The sequence below is a fragment of the Salmo trutta genome, chromosome 13 (assembly GCF_901001165.1).
Source record: "Salmo trutta chromosome 13, fSalTru1.1, whole genome shotgun sequence".
Taxonomy (NCBI): Eukaryota; Metazoa; Chordata; class Actinopteri; order Salmoniformes; family Salmonidae; genus Salmo; species Salmo trutta.
In genome coordinates this window covers 31,410,128-31,420,119 of record NC_042969.1, presented here as the reverse complement: position 1 = coordinate 31,420,119, position 9,992 = coordinate 31,410,128, and the positions used below count along the sequence as shown (strand labels likewise).

The window sequence follows — 9,992 nt, the reverse complement described above, 5'->3', positions numbered from 1 at the left end:
CACCTGTATGGGCTACTCCACCACCTGGGCCTCTGTCCTCCACTCCTGTACAGGCTACTCCACCACCTGGGCCTCTGTCCTCCACACCTGTACGGGCTACTCCACCACCTGGGCGTCTGTCCTCCACACCTGTACGGGCTACTCCACCACCTGGGCCTCTGTCCTCCACACCTGTAATGGCTACTCCACCACCTGGGCCTCTGTCCTCCACACCTGTACAGGCTACTCCACCACCTGGGCCTCTGTCCTCCACACCTGTAATGGCTACTCCACCACCTGGGCCTCTGTCCTCCACACCTGTACGGGCTACTCCACCACCTGGGCCTCTGTCCTCCACACCTGTAATGGCTACTCCACCACCTGGGCCTCTGTCCTCCACACCTGTACAGGCTACTCCACCACCTGGGCCTCTGTCCTCCACACCTGTACGGGCTACTCCACCACCTGGGCCTCTGTCCTCCACTCCTGTACAGGCTACTCCACCACCTGGGCCTCTGTCCTCCACTCCTGTACAGGCTACTCCACCACCTGGGCCTCTGTCCTCCACTCCTGTACAGGCTACTCCACCACCTGGGCCTCTGTCCTCCACACCTGTAATGGCTACTCCACCACCTGGGCCTCTGTCCTCCACTCCTGTACAGGCTACTCCACCACCTGGGCCTCTGTCCTCCACACCTGTAATGGCTACTCCACCACCTGGGCCTCTGTCCTCCACTCCTGTACAGGCTACTCCACCACCTGGGCCTCTGTCCTCCACTCCTGTACAGGCTACTCCACCACCTGGGCCTCTGTCCTCCACTCCTGTACAGGCTACTCCACCACCTGGGCCTCTGTCCTCAACACCTGTAATGGCTACTCCACCACCTGGGCCTCTGTCCTCCACTCCTGTACAGGCTACTCCACCACCTGGGCCTCTGTCCTCCACACCTGTAATGGCTACTCCACCACCTGGGCCTCTGTCCTCCACTCCTGTACAGGCTACTCCACCACCTGGGCCTCTGTCCTCCACTCCTGTACAGGCTACTCCACCACCTGGGCCTCTGTCCTCCACTCCTGTACAGGCTACTCCACCACCTGGGCCTCTGTCCTCCACTTCTGTACGGGCTACTCCACCACCTGGGCCTCTGTCCTCCACTCCTGTACAGGCTACTCCACCACCTGGGCCTCTGGCCTCCACACCTGTATGGGCTACTCCACCACCTGGGCCTCTGTCCTCCACTCCTGTACAGGCTACTCCACCCCATGGGCCTCTGGCCTCCACACCTGTACGGGCTACTCCACCACCTGGGCCTCTGTCCTCCACACCTGTATGGGCTACTCCACCACCTGGGACTCTGTCCTCCACACCTGTACGGGCTACTCCACCACCTGGGCCTCTGTCCTCCACACCTGTACGGGCTACTCCACCACCTGGGCCTCTGTCCTCCACACCTGTACGGGCTACTCCACCACCTGGGCCTCTGTCCTCCACTCCTGTACAGGCTACTCCACCACCTGGGCCTCTGGCCTCCACACCTGTATGGGCTACTCCACCACCTGGGCCTCTGTCCTCCACTCCTGTACAGGCTACTCCACCCCATGGGCCTCTGGCCTCCACACCTGTACGGGCTACTCCACCACCTGGGCCTCTGTCCTCCACACCTGTATGGGCTACTCCACCACCTGGGACTCTGTCCTCCACACCTGTACGGGCTACTCCACCACCTGGGCCTCTGTCCTCCACACCTGTACGGGCTACTCCACCACCTGGGCCTCTGTCCTCCACACCTGTACGGGCTACTCCACCACCTGGGCCTCTGTCCTCCACACCTGTACGGGCTACTCCACCACCTGGGTCTCTGTCCTCCACACCTGTACGGGCTAATCCACCACCTGGGCCTCTGGCCTCCACACCTGTATGGGCTACTCCACCACCTGGGCCTCTGTCCTCCACACCTGTACGGGCTACTCCACCACCTGGGCCTCTGTCCTCCACACCTGTACGGGCTAATCCACCACCTGGGCCTCTGGCCTCCACACCTGTATGGGCTACTCCACCACCTGGGCCTCTGTCCTCCACACCTGTACGGGCTACTCCACCACCTGGGCCTCTGTCCTCCACACCTGTACGGGCTACTCCACCACCTGGGCCTCTGTCCTCCACACCTGTACGGGCTACTCCACCACCTGGGCCTCTGTCCTCCACACCTGTACGGGCTACTCCACCACCTGGGCCTCTGTGCCCGGCTGGGCCTCTGTTCATGACCTCCACACCTGTGCCCGGCTGGGCCTCTGTTCATGACCTCCACACCTGTGCCCGGCTGGGCCTCTGTTCTTGACCTCCACACCTGTGCTCGGCTGGGCCTCTGTTCATGACCTCCACACCTGTGCCCGGCTGGGCCTCTGTTCATGACCTCCACACCTGTGCCCGGCTGGGCCTCTGTCCGTGCTCGTCACCCGTGCTCGGCTGGGTCTCTGTTCATGACTTCCACACCTGTTCCCGGCTGGGCCTCTGTTCATGACCTCCACACCTGTGCTCGGCTGGGCCTCTGTTCATGACCTCCACACCTGTGCTCGGCTGGGCCTCTGTTCATGACCTTCACACCTGTTCCCGGCTGGGCCTCTGTTCATGACCTCCACACCTGTGCCCGTCTGGGCCTCTGTTCATGACCTCCACACCTGTGCCCGGCTGGGCCTCTGTCCGTGCTCGTCACCCGTGCTCGGCTGGGCCTCTGTTCATGACTTCCACACCTGTTCCCGGCTGGGCCTCTGTTCATGACCTCCACACCTGTTCCCGGCTGGGCCTCTGTTCATGACCTCCACACCTGTGCTCGGCTGGGCCTCTGTTCATGACCTCCCCACATGTGCTTGGCTGGGCCTCTGTTCATGACCTCCCCACATGTGCTCGGCTGGGCCTCTGTTCATGACCTCCACACCTGTTCCCGGCTGGGCCTCTGTTCATGACCTCCACACCTGTGCTCGGCTGGGCCTCTGTTCATGACCTGTTCCCGGCTGGGCCTCTGTTCATGACCTCCACACCTGTGCTCGGCTGGGCCTCTGTTCATGACTTCCACACCTGTTCCCGGCTGGGCCTCTGTTCATGACCTCCACACCTGTTCCCGGCTGGGCCTCTGTTCATGACCTCCACACCTGTGCTCGGCTGGGCCTCTGTTCATGACCTCCCCACATGTGCTTGGCTGGGCCTCTGTTCATGACCTCCACACCTGTTCCCGGCTGGGCCTCTGTTCATGACCTGTTCCCGGCTGGGCCTCTGTTCATGACCTCCACACCTGTTCCCGGCTGGGCCTCTGTTCATGACCTGTTCCCGGCTGGGCCTCTGTTCATGACCTGTTCCCGGCTGGGCCTCTGTTCATGACCTGTTCCCGGCTGGGCCTCTGTTCATGACCTGTTCCCGGCTGGGCCTCTGTTCATGACCTCCACACCTGTGCTCGGCTGACAGTCAGTCGGCTCCGTCTTCTGTTCCTTACGGGCTGGGCATTCTGATGGAGCCAGGGAGCAGTCGCTCTTCATTATCACTTAATTAAATTTCATTTGAATTATTTCTGTTCAATTGTTTGTCCCTCTGTGGTGTCAAAAGTATTCTCCCCTTAAATCACTCTGGGCACAAAAGCCCTTAGCTGAATTCTCTAATTACATTTTGATCAATTATTATTGTCAGTCTTTGAATGCTCCATTACTGTTACTGCTTAGAGTATATTTGTCATTCTCACGTCTTCCTCCAAATCTGTGTCTTCAATTACTTCCTTTATTTACAATAAAAACCATTTCAGCAACATTAGGTTTTCGATGTGAACTTGATATTATATTTATAAATTAAGCCATTTCTCTTATTTGAGATAAGCATAAACACAGGAGTTAAATCTTGTTTAACACATTTAGCCTCCCCTTCTATAAATCTGAATCCTGAACAGGGTGAGGGGTTTGACAGAAAGAGACAGGTTTTCATAATAAAACGTTATGGAGGATGATAATGACAGATTTACAGGCTGAGAGGAACAAGGTGTGTCGGATGAAGCCCGATGCTTTTCTACTCTCAGATTGTCACGGTAAGGACAAGAAAGCATTAAAAACGATTCAAGGCTAAATACAGCAGCCGTGTTGGGATTCAATACAGGGTTGGCATCAGCAAGCATGTTCATTCTCGGTAGAAAATGCCCCCCGAATTCGCTACACTCTTTAATTCCTGGTGTCACAACCTCAGCTGCTGAGCTATGTCCTTGGCTCAGTTGGTAGAGCATGGAGCTTTCAACACCCTGGTTGTGGGTTCATATCCCATGGGGGACCAGTATGGAGAGAAAAAGTATGAACATGTATGTACTCACTACTGTAAATCACTCTGGATAAAAGCAACTGCTAAATGACTAAAATGTGACTGTCTTTACATGAGACTGAGCCTAGCTCTGAGTACTAAGTCTTCAGGTAGCAAGCGAAGTTACTCATCATAGTGACCAGAGGGAAGAGCGCCTCCTATGGGCCCTCTTATACCACTTCCAGCAACAGTTGGTCTCCCATCCAGGGCCAACCCTGCTCCCATCCAGGGACTGACCAGGACCAACCCTGCTCCCATCCAGGGACTGACCAGGACCAACCCTGCTCCCATCCAGGGACTGACCAAGACCAACCCTGCTCCCATCCAGGGACTGACCAGGACCAACCCTGCTCCCATCCAGGGACTGACCAGGACCAACCCTGCTCCCATCCAGGGACTGACCAGGACCAACCCTGCTCCCATCCAGGGACTGACCAGGACCAACCCTGCTCCCATCCAGGGAATGACCAGGACCAACCCTGCTCCCATCCAGGGACTGACCAGGGCCAACCCTGCTTAGAGGCAAGCCAGCAGCGGGATGAAGGGTAGTATGCTGCTGGCGATTAATATAGTCAGTGCAGTCGTTCACTGGTTTAATCCATTAATTATGTCACAGGGATGACTCCAGTTCCACCCTACTGTAGGAACGCGCGTGTGTGTGTGTGTGTGTGGGTGTGTGGGTGTGTGGGTGGGTGGGTGGGTGGGTTATCTACTGGTCCTCTGGTCCTGTAGGGTTTCAGTTACCATGACGACCTGAGCTGTGCTCTGTGTAGACTAGTACAGTTTCCTTGGTGTTGTTCCAACAGAGACTATAGTATGGGCATTTCACATTACACTGCCCCTGTCATCCCTGTCCCCTGGCAGTTACACTTCCCCTGTCCCCTGTCATCCCTGTCCCCTGGCAGTTACACTGCCCCTGTCATCCCTCTCCCCTGGCAGTTACACTGCCCCTGTCCCCTGTCATCCCTGTCCCCTGGCAGTTACACTGCCCCTGTCATCCCTGTCCCCTGGCAGTTACACTGCCCCTGTCCCCTGTCATCCCTTACCCCTGGCAGTTACACTGCTCCTGTCCCCTATCATCCCTGTCCCCTGGCAGTTACACTGCCCCTGTCATCCCTGTCCCCTGGCAGTTACACTGCCCCTGTCCCCTGTCATCCCTGTCCCCTGGCAGTTACACTGCCCATGTCCCCTGTCATCCCTTACCCCTGGCAGTAACACTGCCCCTGTCCCCTGTCATCCCTGTCCCCTGGCAGTTACACTGCCCCTGTACCCTGTCATCCATGTGGACTGTCATCCCTGTCCCCTGGAAGTTACACTGTCCCTGCCCCCTGGCAGTTACACTGTCCCTGTCACTATTCACCTCTTAACTGTGACAGCTGATATGTAGTGTGCAGGGTTTTGCTCAAACCCTATCCTAACACACACAATAACTCTCTATGAGGAGGCCAATCCTGTCCAAATTACACTCTATCCCTATATAGTGCACTACTTTTGAGCAGGGCCCATAGAGCTCTGGCCAAAAGTAGTGCACTATATAGGAAATTGGGTGCCGTTTAGAACGCATTGAAGTTCTCCTGGGAAATGGTTGGATAGCACTTGTCAGTGGTGAGAAGTCGCCATCTGGTGGCCATTGTATATTACAACACGCATCCACACTGATATCCGGTGTCACTCTCCAGACAGAGAGCAGAGAAAGAGGACAGACAGAGATGTCAATAAACATGGGGAAGGAGAACACTTTCCAAGGCCTAATTTAAAACTCGGGATGAACTACTTTTGAAGTGTTTGAATTGCTCCATCAGTAAAACACACAGACACACACACGCACACGCACACACACACACACAAAGTAACATTCAAAATCCTATTTTCCCTAAACCTAACACTAACCCGTACTCTTACCCTAACCCTAACCTTAACCTTAACCCAAAAACCTAACCTTAACCCTAAACCAAACCCTAGCTCCTAACCCAAAATCTAACTCTAGCTCCAAACCCAAAATCTAACTCTAGCTCCTAACCCAAAATCTAACTCTAGCTCCAAACCCAAAATCTAACTCTAGCTCCAAACCCAAAATCTAACTCTAGCTCCAAACCCAAAATCTAACTCTAGCTCCAAACCCAAAATCTAACTCTAGCTCCAAACCCAAAATCTAACTCTAGCTCCAAACCCAAAATCTAACCCTAGCTCCTAACCTTCACATTTAAGGTAATTCTAATTCTAACCCTAACACTAATTCTAACTTTAACCCTAAACTCCCTAGAAATAGAATTTGACCTTGTGGTGACTAACAAAATGTCCCCAGTTGGTCAAATTTGGGTTATTTTACTATTCTTTTGGTCCCCACAAGAATAGTTAAACACGTCCACACACACACACACACACACACACACACACACACCCACACACACACACACCATTAAAAACCATCTGAACTGAACATGAACTGATGGTGTTTGGAAAAGCACTCTAGTATGGTTGGAAATGTTATGAAGTTTACTCCTCTCAAACCCCTACCATAGTCCTAATGTTTAGTGAGACAAGTTTATCCGTGATATGTTCAGTGGAGACAACGGACACTGTTAACAAACCCGACGAAGGAAGTGCTCAATACAAACCCGCCGACCGCCTGACCTCGTGTCTGAATAGAAGAGATCTTTGGATCTTTCTAGTCGTTGAAACTTGAAACAGTTCGTATTTCAACGTCAGCTGAGAAAAGAGGCACCACATCAGATGAGAACAAGGGTCATGTTTCATTTCTCCGTCCTTTTTTCAGTTTCCGTTACAGAGCTGATAGGTGAAATAAATACAGAGGCCACTAGGTGGTGATGTAATTCATAAGTCCAGAAGCATCAGATCCTGGAAGAAGAGAAGGAGCGAGGAACAACATTTGACCGGCTGGATCTCTGAACGTGTACAGTGATATGAGTCTGACTCTCCTCTCCTTCTTTCCTCTCCTTTCCTCTCCTCTTTCCTCTCCTCTCCTCTTTCCTCTCCTCTCCCCTTTCCTTTCCTTTCCTCTCCTCTCCTCTCCTCTCCTCTTTCCTCTCCTCTCCCCTTTCCTTTCCTTTCCTCTCCTCTCCTTTCCTCTCCTCTTTCCTCTCCTCTCCTCTTTCCTCTCCTCTCCCCTTTCCTTTCCTTTCCTCTCCTCTCCTCTCCTCTCCTCTTTCCTCTCCTCTCCCCTTTCCTTTCCTTTCCTCTCCTCCCCTGCCCTCTCTCCTTTCCTCTCCTTTCCTCTCCTCTTTCCTCTCCTCTCCTCTTTCCTCTCCTCTCCCCTTTCCTTTCCTTTCCTCTCCTCCCCTTTCCTCTCCTCTTTCCTCTCCTCCCCTGCCCTCTCTCCTTTCCTCTCCTCCCCTCCCCTCTCCTCCTCTTTCCTTTTCTCTCCTCTCCCCTTTCCTCCCCTTTCATCACCTCCCCTTTCCTCTCCTCTCCCCCTCTCCTCCTTTCCTCTCCTTTCCTCTCCTCTCCCCTTTCCTTCCTCTCCTCCCCTTTCCTCTCTCCTCTCCTCTCCTCTCCAATTTCCTTCCTCTCCTCCCCTTTCCTCTCCCCTTTCCTGCCTTCCTCTCCTCCCCTTTCCTCTCCCCATTTCTCTCCTCTCCTCTCCTCTCCTCCCCTTTCCTCTCCCCATTTCTCTCCTCTCCTCTCCCCTTTCCTCTCCTCTCCTCTCCCCTTTCCTTCCTTTCCTCTCCTCCCCTTTCCTCTCCCCTTTCCTTGCTCTTCTCCTCTCCTCTCTTCTCCTCTTATTCTTATAATATTATACTGATGCTAAAATGTTTATTCTCTTCTATTGATCCATTTACTTTATGTTCGGATTCTTATCTTGTATTATTTCTTATTGTTGTTCCATTGTCCAGAAAGAACCAGCAAGTAAGCATTTCGTTGGACGGTGTATACTATGTGTATTTTGTACATACAACTAATACAACTTGAAACTCTGCTCTCCTCTCCTCTCTTCCCCGTTACCTAATACTAAAAACTTTGTTTGTCTGTGTATTATTAGATGACTGCCAACCTTGCATATTTGAGTTTGTCTTATCCCACATGAACGTTATAGTTTGCATACAATACGTTTCTGTTTTGCATAATTACAGTATCTCTACATAATACCAGCAGCTACACAGTGATGCACAGACATTGTTTCCCAACACACTGAGGCATGTCCAGGCCCAGCCAAAGGCTGCGTCCTAAACAGTACCTATATAGTGTACTACTTTTGGCCAGGGTCCATATCATGCATTACTTTTGACCAGAGCCAATATCACGTACTACTTTTGACCTTGGCCCAGCTAGCACATAACGTTCTGAGAACCATCTGCTTCTTAGAGCTTGGTGAGAGTGTGGTTGTCCTATGGTTATTTTGCATACATCCATTGCCTGGCTTTGGAACATTCTCAGCACATTTAAGGAACTTGACAGAAAAACATAATTTTCTTGGTATTTCATTACTGTAACAGAAAGTTTCCTTAAATTTCAAACATTGTTACATTTCATTTAAATTTTGGTAATGTTCTAGGATCGTTCTCCAACTGGTTTGACATTGGGAATGTTCTTAAATAGTTCAGAGAATATTAACAAACAATGTTCTTCAGTGGAAATTTCAACGCACAACGTTTCCTACAGCTTTCCTCATGGTTTTATTTAATGTTATGTTCTCAAATTGCTCCAAGAATGTTAAGAAACAACGTTCTTCTTTGGGAATTTCAGTATTTCAGCATAATGTTTGTCACAGGTTTCCTCATTGTTCTATTTAAAGTAATGTTCTCAAATTGTTCTGAGAAACATTAAGAAAACATTCCATTAGAAATCAACAGAAAATGTTTGTAACGTTCAGAGAATGTTCTACAAATGTTATTTAAAAACATACATTCTGTTCTCAGAACCTTAAGAAAACGTTCTATAACAACCACAAAAAACTTCAATAACATTCAGAGAACATTCTAAGAATGTTATTTATACATTCCGTTCTCAGCCACAACAAAACTCCCTATATCTTGCTAAGTGTGTTCAGGTGTGTTGGCTGCACCCAGTAATTAGCCACACCTGATTTTGAAATGGGGTTTGTTTGACTAGAAAAATGAACAGCTTTGTATGCGTAAAAAAAAACATGGCATGCTAGCTCCATCCTGGTGGTGCAGTGGACTAATTCCATGGATAGAGTCTCACTGATGCTGTGTCACAATAAAAAATAAATGTTTGCATGATTAATCCCTAAAGAAATGAATTTCCATCTGTGCATGGGGTTTAAAAAACTTCACCCAAATAATCTAGCGGTGTTATTAAAAGTCTTATTGAAACATTCAGGGGAAGTTTTAGGAAGTTATTCAAAATCCTCCAAACAACCTATCATTTCTCAGACTGTTAATAAAACCTCACAGGAAAACTTGGAGAACTCAGGGAACCATAGTAAAACTTTCTCAGAACCTCCCTGCAACCTAAAAATGTACGTTCCCAGGAAGAAATGTCACTTCTGCTTTCAGAACGATTAAAAAACGTTTTGTTTTATCGGTCAGGAAACTTAGGCTTTGTTCTCAGAACCAATGGGAAACCAAAAATGTACATTCCCACAACTTCAATGGAATCAAATGTGCTAGCTGGGAGGGCTCTGGTCAAAAGTAGTGCACTATATAGGGAACTAGTATACATCCATTTGGGATGCATACTAGAGTGTACAATAACTGCCCAG

At 50.8% G+C, this 9,992-nt stretch overlaps 1 long non-coding RNA gene across 1 annotated transcript; it reads right to left on the bottom strand.

Moving 5' to 3' along the window:
* Positions 1-2,586: 2,586 nt before the first annotated feature.
* LOC115205640 (uncharacterized) lies at positions 2,587-3,533 on the bottom strand. The gene is made up of 4 exons (XR_003880652.1): positions 3,415-3,533; positions 3,233-3,298; positions 2,982-3,055; positions 2,587-2,621 (listed from the first exon to the last, which is right to left on the bottom strand). It is a non-coding gene; the product is annotated as an uncharacterized LOC115205640 (long non-coding RNA).
* Positions 3,534-9,992: the final 6,459 nt, after the last annotated feature.